Genomic DNA, 25951 nt, shown 5'->3' on the forward strand with positions numbered 1-25951 from the left:
AATTTGTTGGAATGGCCTAGTCAAAGCCCAGATCTCAATTCAATTGAGAATCTGTGGTCAGACTTGAAGATTGCTGTTCATAAGCGGAAACCATCCAACATGAAGGAGCTGGAGCAGTTTTGCCTTGAGGAATAGGCAAAAATCCCAGGGGCAAGATGTGGCAAACTCATAGAGACTTATCCAAAGCGACTTGCAGCTGTAATTGCCGTAAAAGGTGGCTCGACAAAGTACTGACTTTAGGGGGGTGAATAGTTATGCACGCTGAAGTTTTCTGTTATGTTGTCCTAAATGTTGTTTGATTCACAATATAAAAAAAAACCACAGCTTCACAGTTGTAGGCATGTTCTGTGAATGAAATGATGCACACCTTCAAACAATCCATTGTAATTTCAGGTTGTGAGGCAACAAAACATGAAAAATGCAAAGGGGGTGAATACTTTTTGCAAGGCACTGTGTATATATATATATATATATATATATATATATATATTACTACTATTCCTGTATTTTTCACAAAAGAAATATTCCAAATGTATGGTGATGCAATACACACAGGAGCGGGTGCCCCGTTGGAGCAGTAATAAGCCTGTTTTCAGATAAACAGGGCACTTCGCTGTTGATATAGGATATAGATATATTGGGACTGATTCAGAGGTGGACGCAGTTTCAGCTGCGACTACGTCTTTTGCCGAAGTGCGACTGCGGCTTTATTCTAATGCAACAACTGATGGGCTTCCTACTGAGCCACCCACCTGCTGCATTACAAAATGCTGCATCGACGTACCATCTGTCGCAATATCTGACACAAGAGCATCCTTATGGAGGTACAGAATGTTGGAACATGGCCGCTGATGCCAGTGTAACCACGTCTTTGGACGCAGTTGCTAGCCACGACACACCTGCATCTGACAAGCCATTCCCCCAGTTACACCCTACTAATTCCCCTAAAATTGCCTCTGTGTCCACGGTGGTAACAATTAGGATGTATGCGCTTTGCATGTGCAGACGTAAAACATTGTCTGCTTGCGTCTGACATCGATGCTGCATCCACCTCTAAATTGGGCCATTAAATGTGTATGAGAATGTAGCTGATAGCTCAGGTACTGTAGGGGAATGTCAACTTATCACCATCTGGTACAGAGGCCCATTATATGTGTATGGGAATGTAGTGCCGACATTTCAGGTACTGTAGGGGAAAGGCTACTTATCACCATCTGGTACAGAGGCCCATTATATGTGTATGAGAATGTAGTGCTGATAGCTCAGGTACTGTAGGGGAAAGGCTACTTATCACCATCCGATACACCATGCCCATTATATGTGTATGGGAATGTAGCTGATAGCTCAGGTACTGTAGGGGAATGTCTACTTATCACCATCTGGTACAGAGGCCCATTACATGTGTATGGGAATGAATGTAGTGCTCATAGCTCAGGTACTGAGGGGAAAGGCTACTTATCACCATCTGGTACAGAGGCCCATTATATGTGTATGGGAATGTAGTGCTGATAGCTCATGTACTAAGGTGAAAGGCTACTTATCACCATCTGGTACAGAGGCCCATTATATGTGTATGAGAATGTAGTGCTGATAGCTCAGGTACTGTAGGGGAATGTTTACTTATCACCATCTGGAGATGGAGCTAAGTTTGTTAAAAATTATCTCTTCTCCAGTTTATATAAATATCTCCAGGAGGAAACCCCCATTAGATTCTATGGGGGAGGCAGTGTGTTCAGGAAACAGTGAAAAGTATGTGACATCAGCGATTTCTACATACTTTTCTATACTCTTCAATACACTTACAGCTATTATGCTGGAAAAATTAGATAATTTATGTTTAGTAAATTGTCCCATTAATCACTTACATTGGACGGAGATTCTGCACCTAGCATGGGCTAAGGCCAAGTTTCAATGGTGTGTCCAATGGTAGCATCTTAAGACGCACCAAGTGGGACTGTTGCATCTAAAGATACACAAAGTGGCAGTCTCAGTCCTTGCACATTCAGATGCACAGATGTACACCAGGGAAGGGCTTATACCAGCATTAGCATAAAGTGACTCTGAAACATCCCCTATACATTCTATCTTGGCTTATTTGTTAGATACTGCCTAGCAGAGTTTTCTTATTGCCAGCAATGATTAAATGTTCTCTTTTCTATAGACAACCTCTGTTGTCCATCCACATTGCAGTAACACTTTGTCATTATCAGTAGCTCTGAACATACTTCATGAATTATCTGAGCATGTAACACCTGCACAGAGCCGTAACTAGACTTTTTGGTGCCCTGTGCCAGAGAGAGCATTGCCTCCACCCCCCCACCCCCACCCCCAAAATAGGGACATAAGATAGTGCACCTGAAAAAAGGCCATGGCTTCATGGGGAAGGGCCAGGGAAGAGATAGGGGAGGCCAGGAGATGCTGTGGATAAAATTAGAGGAAGCTACAAGTGAGAATGATAATAAACAGGAAAGTGACAGGCCCAAACAGCGCCCCCTGCCCTGCGGTGCCCTGTGCCATGGCACTGGTCGCACTACCATAGTTACGGTCCTGCACCTGCATGTGTTGGGCAGATTACTGTGATGTAAAAGCAGGCATGTATGTGGTGTGCATTTACGCTGGAACTCATACATAGGAACACTTTTACATTCATTGTTAGATACACTCTGCTTGAGAGTGAATCTAACAAAAAAAAAGACAGACGAGGTGTAAAATTAACAAAATATTTATCGTCATATACAAAAAACTGCATAGTAGACTCACCAAATGAAAACTTACCAGTGCATTCAGAGTTAAATGAAAGGCTGTAATATTCCAGCCCCTCCTCACTTTTGGTTTGTGTTAGATTTTCTTCTACAGCAGTGGAAAAAAATTGGTCTTTCAGGCTCTTCTTTGGTTTGTTATTAAAGCAATTATGTGGCATAACAGAGTGGATTGCACAGTAATGGGAACCAAATGTGCACAGAAAGAAACCTTTAATAAACAAAACACAGAGGAAGTGATTAAAGACCTAGAGATGTTAAGCACTGTCCCCAGCATTGAGCAACAAGAGACAATGTATATACAATATTTATATTATCGTACCTCCCAACTGCTCAGATGCCCAAAGGGGGGCACCTAAGAGTTGTTATAAAAGGACACAACAAGAAATACAGCTTACTGCATACCTGCCAACATTTCATAGTAATTCTTAGGTATACTTTGTGGATGGACAGGTGATTCTACATCACACCTAGCGCTCTCCAAGAGAAGCACTTCATGCTCCATGATGATATGTTAGCTGTAACTTATGAGTCGCCTTATTACATAGTATAAACTCCAGAGAATAAGTATAGTTATCTGTGAGAATTACATTTCGTATACAGTATAAAAGCTTAGTATGTAAAGTTGGATAATATTGATAACTAAGGACATTTTAAGGGAGACATCTTTTACAATCTAAAACTGTCCCTGGAAATTAGGAGCAGTTGACAAGCTCAGCTTACTATACATAACTAGCATGACAGAGCAGTAATGCACATTGTAATACTGATGCATACATGTAGGAGCCAATAATACACTCCTGGGCACAGTGGAGGAGATTATTCATAGAGATGACATCAGACACAAAAATGAACAATTTGTTTGGAAAGGGGCATGGGAAATTAGTTCTTTAAGAAGACTCGAAAAAAGGGAAAGGTAGGGGATAGGGATGATTAAGACCAGATGTAAATTGCTCTTTTATTATGGCCTATAGGTTTGGGCTTCTATCTGTAATGCTGGGTACACACTACATGATGTGCATCCAGGGCGATGTGTCATGCGGTGGATCCTGGCGGGGTGCCGGCATCAGCAAGTGTGTACATCGGCAAGTGCAGTCCTGGCGGGGTGCCGACATCGCAAGTGCGATTGCTGGGGGCCATGCTGTATTCGGCAGCATGGCCCCCGCTGACAATATCGCCCGTCAGACCTGCATGCAGGACCGACGGGCAATGTCACTGACGATGCTCGGGAGCGTGCATCGTCAGCGACACAATGGGTAACAATCTAATGCTTTCCAACTTGCTGAACAGCTGGGCTCCTTAAGCTGAGATGAGAAGGATATCCCTGTTATAATATTATAGTCTGGTATCTGATCTTCCTTTTCCTCTTTTCCCATAATAATACATTGCAGTGTGGAGTGGAGTGGTATGTAGGCTTATAAATAGGGTCATGCCACAGTCAGATTTGATAGATGTAAACGTCTGATTACCTTTGTTGTAATCAGATCAGATTTGTATATCTTGGTTATACGCTTGTAATCGATGTTATAGTAGAGTACCAAAGCATCATCCCATGTTTGTTAAACAAAGATAATACACTATGATGAGCAACTCATATGTATCAAAAGACTTTAATAATTGTAAAGGGATGTACTTCTTGACCTAACTTACCATGGTTCAATTGGCATTAAAAGTGGCACATGTCAGAGATGTGCTTCTTAAAATCATATTTGTTTTCCATCCAATACACTTCCAAGTATGAAAAAACTAAATATATGGTACAGTACTAGGCAGACATTATTGATTTATTGCAAAGGTGCAACTAATTGTTTAATGCTGTGTTAAACAGTTACAAAAAATAAATTCATATTCTATTTGTGATGGGGAATTTGTTTCTAATACTTAGGGCCAAATGTAATAGGTAGTCTGTTTTGGTAAATTGCGAGTTTGGTGCTACACTCGCAATTTTTCACAACTCTCCAATGTAATAGGGTGTCTGTTCACTAAAACTCGCATTTTTCAGAGTTACTAAAACTCTCCATTCTCAAACTCGCATCCAGATGTTTTCACATTGAAAACAATCAACTCGCCCAATGTAATAGAGTGTCTGTTTCAGACTCGCAAAAAAAAGATTACCAAAAGTCCCCAAATAATAGACCTGCTTCAGGCTAGCGAGTACATCCTGAGCAGGTCAGATTAACACAGAAACATGCACATATCCATGAGATATGTACATGTTTCTGTGTGTACTTATGTTAAATGTTTTTAAATAAAAAAAATTACGTGCACCCCCTCCCCAAAAGCATAACCAGCCCCGGGCTTTATAAAGCCTGTTCTGGTTCTAAAAATACAGGGGTCAAAATGCGTAGGGGGCCCCTGTATATTAAGAACCAGCACAGGGCTTTGTTGAGCTGGTCCTGGTTCTGGAAAATCAGGGAACAAAACGAGTAGGGGTACCCTGAAAATTCCAGAACCAGCACCGAACTCTGTTTAGCGGGGGGATAATGCCACAGTCAGGGAAAACCTTTCACCGGTTTCCCCGGCCAAAGCATTATCCCTGACTGCTAGTCAGTCCAGGCCGGGGATCCCTGGGGAGTTGAGGACCCCCCCAATAAAGGGGTCCCCCTCTCCAGGGCACCCCAGGCCTAGACTGATAGCCCGGGACTATCCCCGCACCCTAGGGCGGTGGGTGCCGGGTTGTGTAAAGTGTAAAATTACATTTTCCATATTGTCTTTATATGTAGAACCACAAGTACCAGCAAGCCTCTCCTGCATGCTGGTATTTGGAGAACCACAAATACCAGCATGCGGGACATTACGGGCCCGCTGGCACTTGTAGTTCCACAACTAAAGAAATACATAAATAAACAAACTGACACCGTGAAAGTATAATGATGTAACCACAAGATTAACATCAATTAATCTTGCGGCTACGATGTAGCGGTTCCCACAATAGACGTCTATGGGGATTTCTCACCATAGACGTCTATGGGACACACAGGCTGGCCGCATTCAGCTATTCAGGGAGCTGCTCCGACGGAGATGCTCCCTGATTGGCTGGCAGCCCCTTCACTGACGGGGCACACGTGTGCCCCGGTCATTTACGCGGAGCAAAGGTATGTGTACACACATACCTTTGCTCGGTCCGTATGGTTTGTTTTTTTTGCGTTTTTTTTATTTTAACCCCTGGATTGCCTACTTGCAGAAGAGGATGTGATCGATGCATAGGAGAGGTGAGTATGGATTTTTTTTTTCAGGTACACCCCTATGGATTACTTCGGATACAAGGTGAGTATGTGTGAGTGTGAGTGTGAGTGTGCACATATGTTTTATTAAAATTATACTTTCACGGTGTATGTTTTTTTATTTACGTATTTCTTTAGTTGTGGAACTACAAGTGCCAGCGGGCCCGTAATACCCCCGCATGCTGGTATTTGTGGTTCTCCAAATACCAGCATGCAGGGGAGGTTTGCAGGTACTTGTGGTTCTACAAATAAAGACAATATGGAAAATTTAATTTTACACTTTACACTATCAACCCGGCACTCACCATCCTAGGGTGCGGGGGATAGCCCCAGGCTATCAGTCTAGGCCTGGGGTGCCCTGGAGAGGGGTACCCCTTTATTGGGGGGGTACCCAACTCCCCAGGGATCCCCGGCCTGGACTGACTAGCAGTCAGGGATAATGCTTTGGCCGGGGAAACCGGTGAAAGGTTTTCCCTGGCTGTGGCATTATCCCCCTGCTAGAAAGAGTTCGGTGCTGGTTCTGGAATTTTCAGGGGACCCCTACTCATTTTGTTCCCTGATTTTCCAGAACCAGGACCAGCTCAACAAAGCCCTGTGCTGGTTCTTAATATACAGGGGCCCCCTACGCATTTTGGCCCCTGTATTTTCAGAACCAGAACAGGCTTTATAAAGCCCGGGGCTGGTTATGCTTTTGGGGAGGGGGTGCACGTTTTTTTTCTTTTAACACACACAGAAGCCATCACGGATCTCACTGATCTGTGATGGCTTCTCTAAAACTCGCACCTTTTAATGCTACTCGCATTAAAAGGTGTCAGTTTACATTGTCCTAAACTCGCCTGCACTCGCAAATGCAGTAGCCTCGAGCTGAAAAGTTCGCAGGCTATTGAATTTGCGACTTTCAGTACAAACTCGCACTTTTTAAAAGTGCGAGAAAGTGCGAGTTTGTACTGTTACTAAAACTGACTACCTATTACATTTGGCCCTTAGTGGGAGTAGGATATTGAATTATTATTACATTCAAACATTAACAACTTATTGCTTCCCACCTTCATGAACAGGTCAATTGTAATATTTTGCAATGTTCCTGTTTAAAAGGGAATATTCATTTAGAGAAAGCAAGTTCATTTTATATTGTTCTTTTCATATTTCCCTGAGTCATGGCAGAAAATGGGTTATTTTGTGCCTCGTTCACCCACCTGGTTTCCAAAAGCAAATAAATATTATAGTGACAAAATGAGCAAAAATAGGAATACATTCCATCTTCTATGATTGCTTTCCACATTACTTTTATGCAGTTAGTATTATCCCAGATCCTTTCCCAATGGGTAGATTTGCAATTCAGCGGTGTCTCAAAGCCGCCGATGATCAGCAGCTTTAAACAATTGATTTCAAACAACAACAGTCAGTAATTAATGCTACACAAGCCTGATGTAGCATTAATTAATATTGCTTTTGAAATCTATTGATCAAAGTCGCCGATCGTCTGAGGCTTTCAAAAACAACTCATAGTAAATCTGCCCCCATATGTGTTATCTGGGTTTCATAGCTACTTATGTGTCACATGTGGACCAATGAAAGGATAACATTATTTTTTCCAGAAGTTCTCTGTCATAGGATTCCCCAAGGAAATTCCGAAGATGTAATAATGACCTTCCAAGGTGCCACACCAGCCCCAAGATATCAGGTGGAATACCCATGTGATATGGATTCACAATATCAATATGTAAACTATAACATAATATCAATATGTAACCTAAAAAGGTCAATGCATATTGTTGTTTAGTTACCACTTTCTCAAGAGCTCTATCAATATATATTAATAACATAACAGATCTCAAGAGTACTTGAAGGCAGGTCAGTAATCATCATGTAATGACCTTGACATGGCAACATCTCTCCTGGGCGAGCATGAACATAATTTGTATATCACAGGGTGTTGAACTCTGGTATGTATTATTATTTAGGTTTTATTCATTTGATTTAGTCCTTACTTGACTTGTTGATTTCAATTGCGGACATTTGGTCTCTACAATAAGTAACTTAAATGTACACTGTACCTTTAAGATTTGAGTTTGGACATTTTAAATCAGCCCCACCTGTAAGGGAACCTGGTTTTATCAAGATGTAAAATAACTTTTTTTTGTCTACTCCCAACTCTGAAACAGCCCCCTAGTTACTAAATAAAAAGGCATTTTGGATCTGAGAACATCAAGCAAAAACACCCATTCACTCACTCCCCTTGTCACTGTATTTTTAATTATAGTTCATTTATCGTGATCTGCATTTGTAATTATAGCAATTACTCTGCAATTAAATAGTAGATAAAACTATATATACTAAAGTTCTCAACAAGTTTAAAATGATATGGTTATATATATATATATATATATATATATATATATATATATACTGTATATATATATATATATATATATATATATACTGTGTGTATATATACCAACTTTGATAGATTTACATGCCTTTAAGTCACACTAACAATGTTTTTATTTTGCCTTTGTATGTGTCTAATGGGAAAAAGTAAGTGACTGTTCAATGTTTTCACTAATTTAACTAGCTCCTCCCACAACACTCACATTAGTCTTAAATGGATGCCAACTGTTGGGCAGCCTTTGTTTAATGAAACATGTAAATATGACAGGCAAGCCTCCTTGTAGCAAATAGGGGTTGTTTCACCTGGAATCCCCCGTTAGATGAAGCTAGGTGACGGAGGGCCTGATTCAGAGCCGGGCGCTATTTGCGCTCGCTCGTTTAGGAAAAAGGGGTGGCTATTCAAATGAACCGTTCGCTCTTTGCGGTCTGTTCACGCCTCTAGGTCTGAACGAGCGAACAAAACATGCGGTCGTTTTTTGGAAAACTACGCCCCCTGGCCGCTCGCATCCTACGTCATGTCCGCTATTTATTAGATTAACCGAGTACATCGACCAGCGTATGAACTGCTCGCTATTCTTGTGGTTGGTTTTTCCTATCGCAATCTTGCGAGCAGTTCTGACTATAAAATAACCCAGTGACGTGGTCAATGACGCTGCTGTATTAATTATACACACCCTTAAAACGCCCGTTTTGACCTTTAAGCACGCCTGCGTTCGGATCTCCACTCCCCGTTTTCAAGCACCTTCCCCCGTTACCACCCACATACGCCTCTTCCTGTCACTCAAAATAGCAGGCATTCGCTATTTAGCGAACAAACGATTTTCGGCCGCACTGACTGGTTCGCGCATGCGTATTACGATCCGTACGCATGCACAGTTGGGCAAACATCGCTCGGAACGAACTAGCGGCCGCTTACGAGCTGCTCTGAATCAGGCCCTGAGCTCAATGGCAGAGCTTCCAGGGCTCTACTGAAGAACCATGGACCCACTGAATCCACCTGCACCATGAGCTGTCTATCAGTTTTGATAATAGTTTTGATCCTTGGAAGTCCTCCCGATTGTTATACAGAGGGCATGTTTCATTGGGCAGAAAGTGACTAATAGTTTAAAAATAATGCATTTCTGACAAGTAATTTGTCTAATTTTTTGACCTACAACAATACTAAACAATATCTAATCAGAAGCAATCATGTCAATATAAAATGCAAATGGACATTTAGCAATAGAAGGCTGACTCAGGAGTGTGTAATGACAGGTGCCATGGCCAGGTAGTAAGAACCAGAAATTACAGAGTAGGTAAAGACAAAACAGACATGCATACCATGTCTACAGTATACACAGTACCTATATCAAGAATGTACATTCTGTCATAGCTAGATCACATCATTTTGTGAGGGTATAATGATTTTAAAACTTTATTATTGTAACTTTAAATATATATATATAATATATATGTTCCCTCATATTAACAGAACTTGAGATGTCTGGTATCTATATATATAAAAGGCTAACGCTGCACCTCACCTCTACGGGGGAAATTCAGGTGTGTTTTGCACTGACATTTCTACTCGCAGCCCCCCAAACGCTCAAACGGGACTTTTCGCAGGCGCGACAATGTCCCGTCTTTTTGACGGGCTGCTAACTAGGTGTATGTACATACCATTGCTATACAATGAAAACTATAACTAGTTTGCATTGTCTTTCAACATGCTTTGTCACAGCTTGCAGGTACAGACTGTGACATTGGCAATTTACCCTGATATCACCTTGTGCATTACCAGCAAAAAAGTGCAACAATTTAAACTCAATCTAATTTGGTTTTCACCATGCCCTAAAAACTGGCTTTTTCGTTTTGGATGCCAAAGAAATGGAAGGGATTTTTTGTAAAAAATATTACTTATTTATCATACATATAACAATATGAAAATCCAAAAAAAGAGAATATACTGTATACATAAAAAATAATAAATTAACTAATACTTCACTTCTGCTCCAATAAATGCTATGCATTTCTAGGAAACACTGTCAAATTCCTCAAGGCAACTAAAATAACGAAACTTTACAAAAAAAATCCTGTTTTTATTTCCTATCACAATTGGATTTTATACAAATCACTAATAGTACACAAAACCTTATTGTGGTATTTCTTAATATCCAAAACTCTGCTCAGGTTGATATGGATTAATGATTGCCTCTGAAAAAAATTCCCATCTGGCACTGACTTAAGGGCCATTTTTAACTAACCCCAGCTATACATTTCCATTTTAAAAGTGTTCCAGATTAAGGACCACTGTGATACCAAATAGCTATTTCTTCATCACACATGAACATTGAAGAAGTGTATGATCAGACTGATATTTAGGGACCTATGTATCAAACTGTTTTTTACATAAAATGTACTAATACCTGTAGCATAATGAAGATTTCACAGAAATCTTCAGCAAAGTTCTAATTATCACTTCAGATTGCAGTCCCCTTTATTATCAATGGGGACTATGATCTGACCCTTATGTACTAAACACCTTTAGCCCAGGTAGTTTACACCATCTTTAGATGGTGTAAACTATCATAAGCCTATGGAGGCTCCAGGAGGAGGAGAGAGATATTTCTATCTCTCGCAGCCCCCCGTACGGCTCCAGAAGCTGATAGTGTGCGCATGCGCAGTGCCAGCTTCCCCTGGAAAGTGTTTCTCTGTACATAGCGGGGATATTATCATTAAAAATTAAAATATCCACAGCAATCTGGATAGATAATAATCGCGGCTGCTCTGCGATCATTAGTATATAGACCCCTTATGGTGCCCACACACATACCGACTTGCTCCCTGTCAGCCAATGTACACGATTTCCCATGAACTCTCCCTGAACTCTCCCCAGGCAGTCGTGGTCACGATTTGGAGTTAAAAATGTCCAATCTGATTTAAGATCTATCTTGCAGCCAGTGCATTGTATCCCAGATTGGCTAATCTGCCCTACAGCACGGCAGATCTGAAGATGCGATGTACGACGAGCCAGGACGCGCATCGGCATCGTGATCAAGTGTACAAACTCACGATTTGGCCATTTTTTACATGATCTGTCGTCACGATTCGTCGAAATCGGCCAAATTGGATGAAAAGTCGGTATGTGTGTGGGCACCTTTAGTCTGAGAATAGGTAATGTGCACAGCCAGATATTACAGTGATATCTAGCACATTGTTAGGAACTACGGGCCTGATTCAGACACGGACGCTATGCTGCGCTCGCTCGCATTGAGAGATTTTTCTCAATCTGCGCATGCGTATGAGTCGCAATGCACGTGCACGAACCAGTCATTGCGATGTGAAAGTGCTCGCCCGTAGCCCGCAGTCGGGCCTCTATTTTGAGTGACAGATAGTGCCGTTTGTGGGTGGTAACAGGGGAAGGTTATTGAAAACGGGGGTGTGGATGTGCGAACGCAGGCGTGCCCGACCGTCAGAATGGCGTTTAATGGGTGTGCATAATTAGCAAAGTAGCGTCATTATACATGTGACTAGGTTGTATTTTAGCCAGAACTGCTCGCAATGTTGTTGTGGGAAAAGGCTGCTACAAGCACTGCGAGCAGCTCCGATGGCTCTCGATGGTCCCGATTAATCCTACAAATGCTGTGTGTTGCGAGTGGCAAAGGGGCGTCTTAATACAGGTGCGAGCGCATAGTACGGCCGTTTGCTATTACTTAGTGGGCTGCTTTACGCGATGCAGTGCGAACACATGATTTAAATAGCCAACCCCTTTTTAGCCAGCAAGCGGACGCAAATAGCATCCGGGTCTGAATCAGGCCCTCTATTTCCCCATAGCTACACAAATACCACTCAGCAAACCTGACTAGAAGTAGCTACATACTGCTCTCTATGATACATATGAAAATAAATGATTATTCTTACTGCCTGGATTCCCTCAACTTAGAGGTGCCAGCTTGTCAAACAGCCCAGAAACTGAGCTGGGAGTTTCCTCCCTGGGGGGTGGGATGAGAATAAGGAGTCCTGTAGAGAAAGCATTGCGTGCACACTAGTAAATGTAGTAAATGTATGCTGCCAGCCAGAGCTGGATCCACTGGAGGAAATAAAATGTGTAGCAACCTGGCTGTGGAAATGAGCCAGGAGCTGCAGAAATCTGGCAAAAGAAATGATGTTGAAATGCTCTCTCACACCTCTGGGCATTTATTGGAGTTGTTATCAGGGTAAGAAGTTAGAACCATGATATATTTCTATATACTTCCATCCTATATACATTGCACTATGAAATTGTCAGTCAAAAGAATACATTTATTTCTACATAAAATACAAACTGTATGTATAATTTAATAATCCCAAAAATGGAAGTGTTTGATTCTTGCATGTAGGCAATAAATACACATTTTATCAAACAAGTGGCCCAAAACCCTAACAAAGTGCAGAGTGACCCAAGTCAGCGAGAGTGAGAAGGCAACTTAACAGATGTGCACAACCCCAATAGAAACTTATACCAAAAAGAAATGTTGCCCCTTTCGCCCCTCAAGGTGAAACGGTACATTAAAACACTAGGGGGTGAACCGAAAGACCAAGGCAAATGTGCTATGCTTTGGAACCAGTGTCCGCTTTGATAATATTGAAATATATCCTTAGAGGGAAGGGAGTAACTGATTTGTAACTGAGGGGTACCACTGTGACCAAAATCTTCACTCATTTTATCTTGCACCCCATAGAAATGTGAAGGAAAATGAGCGAAGATTGTCTCACATTAAACAGTAATGTGCACAGCCAGCAATACACCACTGACCATCACATCTCCTAAAGTACTAATAGCCCAAGAGTACCAAGTAGGCACATTAAGATCTGGGATTAGTGTAGGAATAGCTCATAAGGAAATAACAGGAGTAGGGAGAGATATCTTGGGTACTTGAGAAACGAATTTGTCCCAAACAGATAAAGAAGCTTTTGTAGCAGAGAGCAATGGCAAGGTGGAAGGCCACATATGTTTAGGAGTCCACAGGAGGTCCACCAGAGGGAATCATAAACAATGAGATATTTCAAGGGACACCCAGCAATTAGTAACAGGCTGACAGTACCAATCTGGAAGTTTAGTTAGTGGGCATGCCTCTTGATATTTCACCAAGTCTGGGAGAGCTAACCCACCTCGATGTTTAAGGAGAATCATTCGAGATCGTGCAAGTTTCGGAGGGCAATTTTTCCAAATATATTTAGATAAAATACAGTGCCATTTATCTAGGTATTTGTTAGGAAAGGCTGTAAGGTGAACAAGCCTGATGTGGTGAAACGCGCTTCCTAGCAAACACTACGCCCCACTGCAGGAGGGAGCAGTACATTTGCAGGCTTACTTGGTATGAATCCTCTGGTCATACACCACGGATAGGTATTTACTTTTCAGGTGGGCATCGACTTGTCACGGTGGCGCATCCAGTCCCTGCTATACCACAAGAAAACAGGGACCACCTAACACCATGCACGGGATCAGTGTCCCCAACATCTCCCTGTTGTTTCTACCGGAGCTTTCCCTTGTCCCTCTCTCAACTTTGGTCTGCTCACGGAAGACCTTAGACAGTAGAAGGGACTGGGTCTTAGGCACCGCACTTCACTTACTCTATTCTTGCTACCACGGGGCTTTCCGATGTAAAGATTTTTTGGTTATGTATGTATATTTGTTTCTATTTTTAATGATATATGGAGCGTACACACGGTCAGATTTGTCAGACTTGTCAGATTTGTCAGATGAACGACTGAACGATTGAACGATTTGAGCGATTTGAACGATTTTACCAAAGTTTTGAACGATTTGAATGATTTGAATGATTGAACGATTTTTGACTGCATTAAAATGAATGGAATCGTCCAAGTCTGACTGCAAACCCATCAGATGTCAGATATCGTTATCTGACAAATGGGAACGCGCATCGTTGATCGTCCATCGTTCAGGCATGACAGATATGAACGATTTTCCTTCAGATATGAACGACTGAACGATTTTTAAATCGTTATCGTTCATATCTGAAGGAAAAATCTGATCGTGTGTATGCACCAATATGCTCTCACCCCCACGATGTCCTAGGAAATTTAAGCAACTGTGGTACGCTATGTATGGTTCATTACCCGGCCAGTGAATATATGACACTTACTGTTTATATTTATATTACCTGCCTATAATCATAGGGGATATTAGGATATTTCCAGAGTGTATCCTTCTGAATTTACCCCACGGCTGATTCAAAATATTGGTTTTCAGACCTGTGATGGAATGTACTCATGCCGTTGCTCAGTAGATTGCAACAATGTATTTAGATTCTTCTCAGTATTTATACTGTCTTAAGTAGATCGCAACATTGTATTTCTGTGCTACCTCTTTCTGCTGATAGGACTGTGAGGGGTGAAATTTTGAGAAGTGGATCATTTATATAATCAATCCCGCAATATTGGGTTAATGACCAATTACATAATAGAGTATATTTGAAGCGCTATTGAGTATATCATTCTTACTGCATTTGATGACCAAGAGTGATTAATTATTCTATGTGCCAAACCTGCTAAACATACTCATGAGGAGACGTATAGAATTAATTAAGCATAGTCACCAAACTAGTCAAATGTAAATTTATTTGTATTACGTTTCTATCTATGTCACATGATTTTAACATGAATATCTAAGGGGGCTCTGTCCAAATTTTTTATATCAGAGCCCCTATCCTGCGGTGCCCTGTGCACCACCCTAGTTACGGCCCTGAGCCCCTGTATGGCTATTGTCTGCTACTCTCTTTCAAGACCTATCCAGCATTATCATGGAGAAAACATAATGTTATTAAATAAAAGGGACCTAGGCATGCAAAAAATAAGTAGATTTAAACTCGAATCAAATGACTGTCTCCTCTTAGGCATCTACATAAAATAAGCTCGTTAAATATATCATCACCCACATTATTTCTGCCTCTAATGAGAATTGAATGAGGAATATAATCATGAAAATAATAAAGAAAAAAAGTTATTCCTTAAAAGTGGAAGTAATATACTGATGCCTGCATGTGTATATCAGTACAACTGTGTCCATGTGCCCAAAGGGTGGGCCATGCCCAAGGCAAGTGCAGAAGACGGCAGTCAAGGATGTTAATGAATTCTGATTATTTGGATAAGTCATTAAAGTAATAAGCCCTTATTTAAATTAACAGCACTACTCCATCGAGAGAACATTTAATCAGATCCGCTTCACTTTCTTGGAGCATGCAGCATAGAGAGTTGTGATGCGTTATGATGTGTGTAAGAATCAACACAGCTACATTTCACTGCAGCACTTATAATAATACATTTATTAACCTTGTTTTCTTGTGAACATTTTAAATGAGTGAATATATGACACTTACAAATGCAGAAATAAATGTTTTCACACCTTGAGCGCATTTAAAATACTTGAATAGTATGTAGCCTGGTTATTCAGTGGCAGGCTATCACATTTCCTTTCCACTGCTTAATCAAATTTAAGTGGCTTTTTTTTTGGGACATAGGACCTCATTCAGAGCCGCTCGCAAAAAAGCGAGCACTCGCTCTGAATGAGGGCAGCCATTTTTTTTTTTAAAAGCCGGCCTCCTGGCTGCTCGCTAAGCTGTGGGTGACCACCCACAGCTTTTGTGAGTGGCCAGGTGATGGTCGCGACCATCGGGCTTGCAACGAGACCCTTGTGGTAGGGTCTCATCTGCCGCAAGCCCAGTGAGCTTCCGGCTCTAATAGAGCCGGAAGCTCACTACTGACATCACTGGTGATGTCAACAGGGCCGCCCACAAATGGCAGGCGTTCCGACAGGAACGCCTCCGTTTGACCGGTCACCCCCCGTCCCTGCCTACAAAACTGGGCGAGCTATCGATCAACATTGACAGCCGCCCCGTTTGTAGCGAGCCCCGGAGCGAGTGAATTTCTCACTCGCTCCGGGACTCGCGCACGTGCATTGCGCACGCAGCACGTGTGCAATGCCCCACCATCAACCCGCTTGCGAGTGCATAGCGCTTGTGAGCTGGTCTGAATCAGGCCCATAGACTTACAGCGTGACTTACTTTTCAGTAGATATTATGAATTTAGATATATTGTAAGAAATAACTGTTTCGTGCGATGTTACTCACTGTATGAGTATAAACGGGAGGGGCATCCAAACTTTATTCTTGGAGTGCCATATTAAGAAAATGACTTCGGACTGTATGCCACAAAATATTTTTTGTAATTAGCCACCCAGCAATTAAGTAAGTGTTCTTTTCTGAATAAACCTTATTCTAATAAATACTCAAACTAATAAAACGATCTTAAAAAAAACATGTTTTGAATTATTTTAGATTTCTATTGTTCTCACTGTAATAAGATACATTACATGCCACACAGCAGTGTCCCCAATTCATAATATGCCACACAGTAGTGCCGCCAATTGATAAAATACCACACAGTAATTCCCGAAGCAATAATTTGCCACTGCATAATACCCCCAAAAGATAATATGTCACAGTGTAAGGCCAAAAATGGGAATTTGACACACAATAATGCCCCAGCTGGTAATTTGCCAAAAAAGTCCCTTCAGTCATGCCAGTTTATATGCCAGCCTCAGACCCCCTAAATTATTATTCGATATACATATTCCAAATGTGAAGGCTGCTGCTCACCACCTGGGAGTAATGCCACCACTCCCAAAAACACACACAGTGCAAAAATGGTTATAAAGGTGGAAAATGCGCAAAGGTCACTATCGAAGCTTTAAGCTTTGCCTACCTGTTCTATCAGCGCCACCACATATCATGTGGATGCAGTGGTGTAACTACAGCCCCTGCAGACCCCGTAGTGGCTTGGGGGTGTGGAGGCTTGTGGGGCGTGGTGGCTTGGGGCTGCAGATTCCATGCAGACTTGCCGGGCGCATGAAATCTGCTGAAAACGTCCCTCCAAAAATGGCCTCCTAAGAGGAGACAGATTGACCTCTATTGTCTGTTAGGCCAGCTCTGCCGCCGCCGCATCGGACCACCCATTACACGCTCTCTGTGTGCCTGGCTGCCTGTGAGGAGAAAAAGTGCCTAGCCGAAGAGGAGAAGCATGCTTACAGAGGAGCAGGTGGATGCCGCGGCCGAATCACCTGACTATAGGGGACACAGCATATGGGCTCAACTATAGGGCACACGACATATTGGCTAAACTACAGTGGACACGGCATTAGGGCTCAGCTACAGGGGGCATGGCATATGGGCTCAACTATATGGGACACAGCATATGGGCTCAGCTACAGGGAGCATGGCATATGGGCTCAGCTACAGGGGACATGGCATATGGGCTCAGCTACAGGGGGCATGGCATATGGGCTCAACTACAGGGAATACGGCATATGGGCACAACTACAGGGAACACGGCATATGGGCTCAATTACAGGGGGCATGGCATATGGGCTCAGCTACAGGGGGCATGGCTTATGGGCTCAGCTAATGGGGACACGGCATATGGGCACAACTACAGGGGACACGGCATATGGGCTCAATTACAGGGGGCATGGCATATGGGCTCAGCTACAGGGGCATGGCATATGGGCTCAGCTAATGGGGACACGGCATATGGGCACAACTACAGGGAGCATGGCAAATGGGCTCAACTACAGGGAGCATGATACATGGGCTCAACTACAAGGGGCATGGCATATGAGCTCAAATACAGGGGGCATGGCATATGGGCTCAGCTACAGGGGACATGGCATATGGGCACAACTACAGGGGACATGGCATATGGGCACAACTACAGGGGACATTGCATAAGGAGCACTACTACAGGGGGCATTGCATAAGGGGCACTGCTACAGGGGGCATTGCATAATATGCACTGGTACAGGGGGCCTGCATAATGGACACTACTACAGGGGGGCCTGCATATTGGGCACTGCTACAGGGGGCCTGCATAATGGGCACTACTACAGGGGGCATTGCATAAGGGGTACTACTACAGGGGGCATTGCATAAGGGGCACAAGTACAGTAGGACTACTACAAGGGGCACTAAATAAGAGGCACGGTGTGGCATAATTTGTTATACGGACATTACTGTGTTAGACGTGGCATTATTTTGTGGCATAATGTGTTACAAGAGGCATTACTTATTGTGTGATAAGGGACATTACTGTATCATGGAACTACACACCTTAAACTTCATCTTTGGGTGTGTTTGTTTTATTGCCAGGGGGGGGTGGGCATCTGAAACTTTTTTGGCAGGGCGGAGCAAAATTTATAGTTACACCACTGTGTTTGTATATGAATAGGTTGCATGCAAATTAGATCGATATTTTCTTGTATTTCACACTAAAATATGTTAGTAGATTTATTAAATACTTTTTTATGCTATAACTTCTATAGTAACCTTTGTGTATAGTATGCAGCGATTTTTCCACCTGCTTTATAACTATTTATGCAGCTTTATATGCCCCAGTCCTCAGAGCCCCTCATGTACCTATATTGCCAGCTCAGAGAACCCTTCATGTTCTTATATGCCAGCTCATAGCCCCCATTATGTCTGCATATGCCAGGTCATGTCCTTAGATGTTAGTCAGAGCCCCACTTGAGTATGTACCAGCCCAGAACCCCAGTAATGTGCGAGCCCAGAACCCCCTTATGTGCCATCCCAGAATTTTTCATTATTTGCTAGCCCAAAGCTGCCCCCACCTTATGTTCCAGCCCAGAGTCTGTCCTTTTGGTGCCAGCCCAGAGTCCTCCTATTATGTGCCAGCCTGGATTCCCCCTTAAGTACCTGCCCAGAGCCCCCCTTATGTTTCTTATCTCTCCTAGTCCTGTCTCTGGAGCCTGTCCATCTGCTGCAGCAATTGCCAAGTCCTCACGCACCACTGCAGTGCAGTCCTCACACTGTCTGGTCACGTGCAGCTGTAGAGGGGGCCAGTCCAACTAACAGCTGCTAAACTACCTCCAGAGTCCGGACAGAGATATCCGGAGCTCCAGAGGAATTCCGGACGGGGCAGGTGCCAGACTAGGTGGGGACATATTTATCAATTATCAGGTTTTAGACCTGATAATTGTAATTTCTTATTGCTGCTATTCGTCAACAACAAGAAAGTGTTTACTGCCCAAATGTATCATAAAACATGTGGGCTCGTAAAGGAGCCCACCCCAGCTATGTGTGAAGCTGGATACGCACCATACGATGATGTGAGCCAGCAATGCAGTGATGCAAAGTAAAGCGTCATTCATTGCTTTGTATAATCTGCTGAGCAGGACAGCAGATTGGCCGATGCAATAAACGACCGCCATGAACGACAAATCAGGAATACACATTATACAGGGTGTTCGATATATCGTTCCATTGCTCGTGGGAACGATATATCACATGGTGCATTGTATAGTGTGTACCCGGCTTTAGTAGTGAAATGATTGCATTAGCTGTCACTTCACTACTATATTGGGACCCCCTGCACACTACTGTGCATGCACAGGTCATTGACAACCATGGCCCTGATTCAGAGCCGGACGCAAGTGGCTGCTCGTTCGCTCCGAGCGATGTTTGCCCAACTGCGCATGCGTACGGATCGTAATACGCATGCGCAAACCACTCAGTGCGGCCGAAAATCGTGTGCTCGCAAAATAGCGAATGCCTGCTATTTTGAGTGACAGAATGAGGCGTATGTGGGTGGTAACAGGGGAAGGTGCTTGAAAACGGGGAGTGGAGATCCGATCGCAGGCGTGCTTAAAGGTCAAATTGGGCTTTTTATGGGTGTGCATAATTAAAACTTCAGCGTCATTGACCACGTCACGGGGTTTTTTTTTGCCAGAACTGCTCGCAAAATTGTGGTAGCAAAAACCAACCACAGGAATAGCAAGCAACTCATACCCTGTTCGATGTACTCGATTAATCTAATAAATAGCAGACATGACGTAGGATGCGAGCAGCCAGGGGGCGTAGTTTCCCAAAAAACGACCGCAAGTTTTGTACGCTCGTTCAGACCTAGAGGCGTGAACAGACCGCAAACAGCGAGCAGTTCATTTGAATAGCCACCCCTATTTTCTTGACGAGCGAGCGCAAATAGCGTCCGGCTCTGAATCAGGCCCCATGTGCGCCAGCCTTTGCAAGTAAGGCTTCCTCCAGGCTAATGGAAATTACGTAACCTGTACCTGTTTTTCCACCATATGCAGTCAGATCTGGTCCAATCTAAGGGGTCAATCCAAGTAGGTGCACGTTGGCTTGTGCAAGCTGTTTTCATGGCAAACTCGCACTGCGAAGTGCAGTTGCAATCCAATTCCAAACTCACAATTTTTTAGAAGAAAATCGCACTTTTTTGTGCGCACCCCCCTTAGGGTGTGAGATGGTAGGGAAAAGCTTTATTTTAAGGTAATAATGTTGAGACACAGTGCAGAACCTCTTAGACAGCCCTCCTAATGACTAATTAGTAGGCATTTAGAAGTTTTCAATTAGCTTAATTGGCCCAATAATTACATGTCATTTTGGGGGTGTTTCAAAAAATGGCCCCAATTTGTCCCCAAATAAACTTTTTTTGTTAGTTTAGACACCAAATTTAATGAAAGTATTTTTTTAATGAAAAATAGTTGCTTTTTATCATATTTTTGCAGTTGTTTGAAAAAATTTATAGTTGACTTAAATGACCACAAAATCACCTTTTTTTTTACTTTTTGTATTTGACACCATTTAAAAACCTCCAGTACTTTCCTTATGCCCACTAACAGCCTTCTGTATGATTCTGCTACGAAAATTGTCACTTTTTGGGGTGCAGGATAATTTCCCAACTTTTCCATGCCCTTCTCCAAGTCTCATGCTCTAGAAAATTTGCACAATCTCTCTACAAGTAGCACGAGTTGGCATTTGTAATTAGATTGAGCGTATTTCGGGAGCGAGCATTCGTGCAAAGTGTATGAGTTTCATATCGCAAACTCGCACCTAATTGGATTGACGCCTAAAAATAGGGTTTATAATTAAATGTTCAGTTAACCCGTAATCTTTATATAACATTTTAATATTTATCCCTAAAAATATAAGCCTTTGTTTTTCCATTTACTTATTTGTTTGTTGAATGTAAATATTAAAGGATGACTGTAGAAGTATATTCTTGGTATCCAAATAATATAATATATCCACATGGTCTCTACAGATGTTTATTCATGTTAGATTGTGCACCAAAAGAATATGTAATGTGAAAGATTGTCTGCAAAAAAAAAAGGATACTTTAACAAATAATAATATATTACAATACATTTACATTATTATATGTCTTCTTTATAGGGTACTGCACAAGCAAATATCAAATTTATCTAGATAGTATTAGGTGCTATTATATTATTTTAAGCATATGTTTTATATCTTCAAATCTTTTTTGTAAACATTATGTAACTGTGTATCTATAATTTTACATTTTTATTTGGAAAAGTGATATTTATTTTGCATATGTTGGTTCATTAGATTTATTGAATTTCCTCAGTTAACTTAGCTGTATATTAACTACACTGTGTAGACAAAAGTGATTGGGCACTGACAGCAAATAGATCAACGAGATTTTTATTAATGTCAGTACTTTGTAGGTCCACCATGCCGGGCCAGATTAACAATGGGACGGATGGAGCTGCAGCTAAGGCCCTATAACGGAATAGGCCCACAGGATCTGCAGGGCTAATGGAGACAAGAAAAAAATATTTTCCTATTACAGCATAGCTGCCCCCAGCTTCTCAATATCCGCCCACTGAAAGTGCAATTCCCCGCCTGTCCGCCCCACCGGTGGATCAAATACCAGTGCAGGGTTTAATATCAGAGGTTCAGTGGGAGGCCTTATAAAGTTCATTAGCCCTGCCTGCGCTGCACACACAGTTTCTAGGTTCCTCCTCCCCCTCCGCGCCATGTGACAAGCGCTGCTGCACTGTCACGCCCGACAGCAGCTGAGCTAAGCTAGTCAGCTCCGTGACGGCGGCTGGGTGATGGTGCCTGAGGCTGTCCAGCTTCTTCTTCTGATCGGGGACTGGTTGCTGAGGCTGAACCTGATCATGTACAAGGTTTCTGTATATTGTGATATAGGTGTGTTTATATATATTTTGAGATTATATATATATATATATATATATATATATATATATATATATATATATATATAGGATCAAATGAAGGGTGGCACTCCGGGACTTGTACAATAAGAAAAGAGGTGATGCTACAGCAACGTTTTGGTTTTAATAACAAACCGTCATATATATACATGTAACAAACCCTCAATGCGCTCTTGATCATACACTTATAAATAAATAAATAAATAACACTCAAATAAATATAATGCTGCTCCTCTTGTACGATCCTTGCCAGCCAATGGATCTAAGATAAGAATACAAACAAGACAATAAGGCGCTGATAGTGTAGTAAATAAAAAAAACAGTATGGTTATTAAGGTAAGTATTGTGTGTACATTAAATAAGAGTATTCAAGCTTATCTCAATTCCACTTTGAATGATGGTGTGATGAATCAAGACCCAGGGGAAGTTTGGTTTAAACTAAACGCGTTGGAGTTCCTGTTCACAAGCTTGCACCCATTGAAGAAATACCACGGCTGTCGGGAGTTCCCAGAATTCGGTACCATTTTGGTTGGACTATCCAGATACCGGGTTGGGTGATTCATACTTGTTTATATGCACTGTGTCAAGTGGTTTTTATGTACGTGTTTTTAATCCTTACTTTTTGATAAAGTCTTTATATACTTCCCTATGAGTTTTTTCTAATTTTATTTTTGGTGCTGGGCTGCATTCCGATATTGGAGGCATTAGGTCTTGATTCATCACACCATCAGTCAAAGTGGAATTGAGATAAGATTGTATACTCTTATTTAATGCACGCACAATACTTACCTTAAAAACCAAACTGTTTTTTGATTGACTACACTATCACCGCCTTCTTGTCTTGTCATTTGTATATATATATATATATATATATATATATATATACACACACACATATACATATTTCAGGGCAATTAATTTTCTGTACTACCCTCCGCTCTGGCCAGCCTGACCCCCTCTCTGCTGTTCTGACCCCGCATTGCTCTATCCTGACATCCCCCCTTAATTACTCTATCCTGCCACCCTCCCTGTTTGCTCAGTCCTGCCTCTCTCTCCCTAATCTTTCCTGTCCCCCCTCCCCCAGCTCCCATATGTACTTGTTCCCAGCGGCTGGTCATAGTGATGTCACTTCCAGTTCACGGGCCGCAGCTGTCGCCTATTTCCATGTTGTGGCTATTCCTTTTATAGATAGGGGTATTGCTTGTGACGTGAGTTTTTTCTATATAAAGATTCATTCATATTTGGAACTGGTGAGTGCTCTCTCCTTTATTGATTCTCTCTCTCACTCTCTCTCTACATACATATCCACGTATGTTTATACACCCTTCCCCCATATGCAGGGGTGTCGAGAGGGGGGATCGGGTACTAATTACCTGGGCTTGTTGAAGGAGCCTGGTGGGGCCCGGGTCCACCGCTGCTGCTCCCCTTCCCTCTTACCTGTCAGTAGCCCGGCATACACTGCTGTGTGGTGGGATGCAGTGGGAGCTGCCTGTGGGGGGGTAGCGATTACACAGTTCGCAACAAAGAGACATGGAATGTAATAGGGACGTGGATATGACCAGGGAACTTGAGTTTATAGGTCACAGGATTGATTACTTTTCCTACTGGAAATGGCCCAATAAACTGAGGTGCGAATTTCATTGTTGGTAGTTTGAGCCTTACATTTTTGGTAAATAACCAGACTTGATCTCCGGGTTGAAGAGTTGGAATAGCTCACCGTTTCCTGTCAGCAAATACTTTATATTGTTTGGAAGCTTTCTTTAAATGTACATGAATGTCTGTCCTTCTATTTTAGTCTGGCGACTGCTGCAGGTACATCTGTAACCGGAAGTAATTGAAATTCTGGAATTAGCGGATAAAGGCCCTCATTCAGAGCCACTCGCAAACAGCAGTACGCTCGTTGCGTTCCGATGTTGACTAACCACGCATGCGTCGGTGTTACACTGCGCATGTGCGTACGGCAGATTGCGAGCTTTTTATCTGTCGTTCCTAAAATAGCGTACAGGAAGTGACATGTCAAATGTGATTGACAGAACAGGGCGTTTTTGGGTGTTGACGGGGGTGGAGATGGAAAAACGCAGGCGTGGCGAGGCGTTTTTGGGGCGTACATACATTAGCAGATGCGAGCGTAAAATGTGTTCGGACCGTCACATACGTCACTGGAACATCCTCTTTCCCTTCAAAATGCTCGCACAGTTTAGGGTCTGGATTACTCTACCACATTGGCGATGGCCTTCTCCTCCGTCCCGGGACTCCACGATGTTGCAGCGATTAATCGCAGGTGGTCACAAAAGCAATTAGTGTTGTATTGAAAACCGGCTTGGTATGTGTTTGGAAAGCAGTTTATTGGGATAGCACAAAACCGTACGCAGGTGGAAATCATACCTGCTAATGTCAGGATTACACAATCAATTGGCGTACATTTTTTGGGGGTTTTTTTGGCCTCAATTTGTTGTTTATGGCCTATTGTGACAATAATGTCATCATGTTTTAATTAGCTCCCCCTTTTTTTTTTTAATGTGCAATTTGCATCGTTATGTGTTTTTTTAAACGTTCCTTCAAGAGGCCTTTTTTTTAGACAAATGAAATGGTTTTTGGTGTCCTTTTTTGCCTTTAGGGCCAGGATTAAATGTAACCCATTTGTGCAATAATGTCACAATACAATGTCAGATTTTTGGCATAAATTTATTGTTTAAACACAAACCAATTGGCATAATATTTTTTTTTTGTTTTTCTGCCAAAGATACTTTTTATCAAAAAAAAAAAAACAATAACTGATAACATAAACGTACAAAAATAACTTAAAAATATTTCACAAGAAAGGAGAGGGAAGTTTTGACCAGAAAGGAATATGAGCCAAGCACAGAAGGAGTGTGGGAAAAGTCGCCATTGCTGTCACCGTTTTTTCGCCCGTTTGGATGGGGGAGGGTGGGCGCCAGACCGGGTCCGGGATGCCATCGGGCTGGCCTGTCCAGAGGCAGATGTTGTGGCCTCTGGACTAGGCACAGGGCTAGGCACATTTGGAGGATTGGCTGATGTTGTGCCAGAGGTGGAGGATCCTGATGTTCCGGCAGGAAGGGAGGTCGGCTCCACCATGTGCTGGCGAACGAGCTGCTCCAGGGCATCGGCGATGCGGATGTTGGCCCTGGTATTTTCCGCCAGGGCCTGACCAATGGTCACGTTGGCCGCAGCATTTTGCTCCAGGGCCTCAGCCACCCGTAGCAGACTGGCGTCCATCCTCTGCAGAATCTCCGTATGGAAATCCGATTTGAAATTGAGTTCTGTGAGGAGGCCCACTGCCTGCGAGGGGGCACGCCCTGGACTGGCTTCTGCAGGGTCCTCAGCCGGATGTACTGGTTCCTCCCCTGCAGAGCCAGCAGAAATTCTGCGGCCAAGGCTTCCCTCTGGAGCAGACTCATCCGCCTGTGTCTCTGTTTGAAAAATGAGAAAAGAGTCACATTAGAATCTACATATTGGCACAATAGCATTTCAGAGTTGGTGACATCACAATACTTACCTGGGCC

The sequence above is a fragment of the Taudactylus pleione genome, unplaced genomic scaffold, assembly GCF_031769625.1.
Source record: "Taudactylus pleione unplaced genomic scaffold, aTauple2 ptg000330l, whole genome shotgun sequence".
NCBI lineage: Eukaryota > Metazoa > Chordata > Amphibia > Anura > Myobatrachidae > Taudactylus > Taudactylus pleione.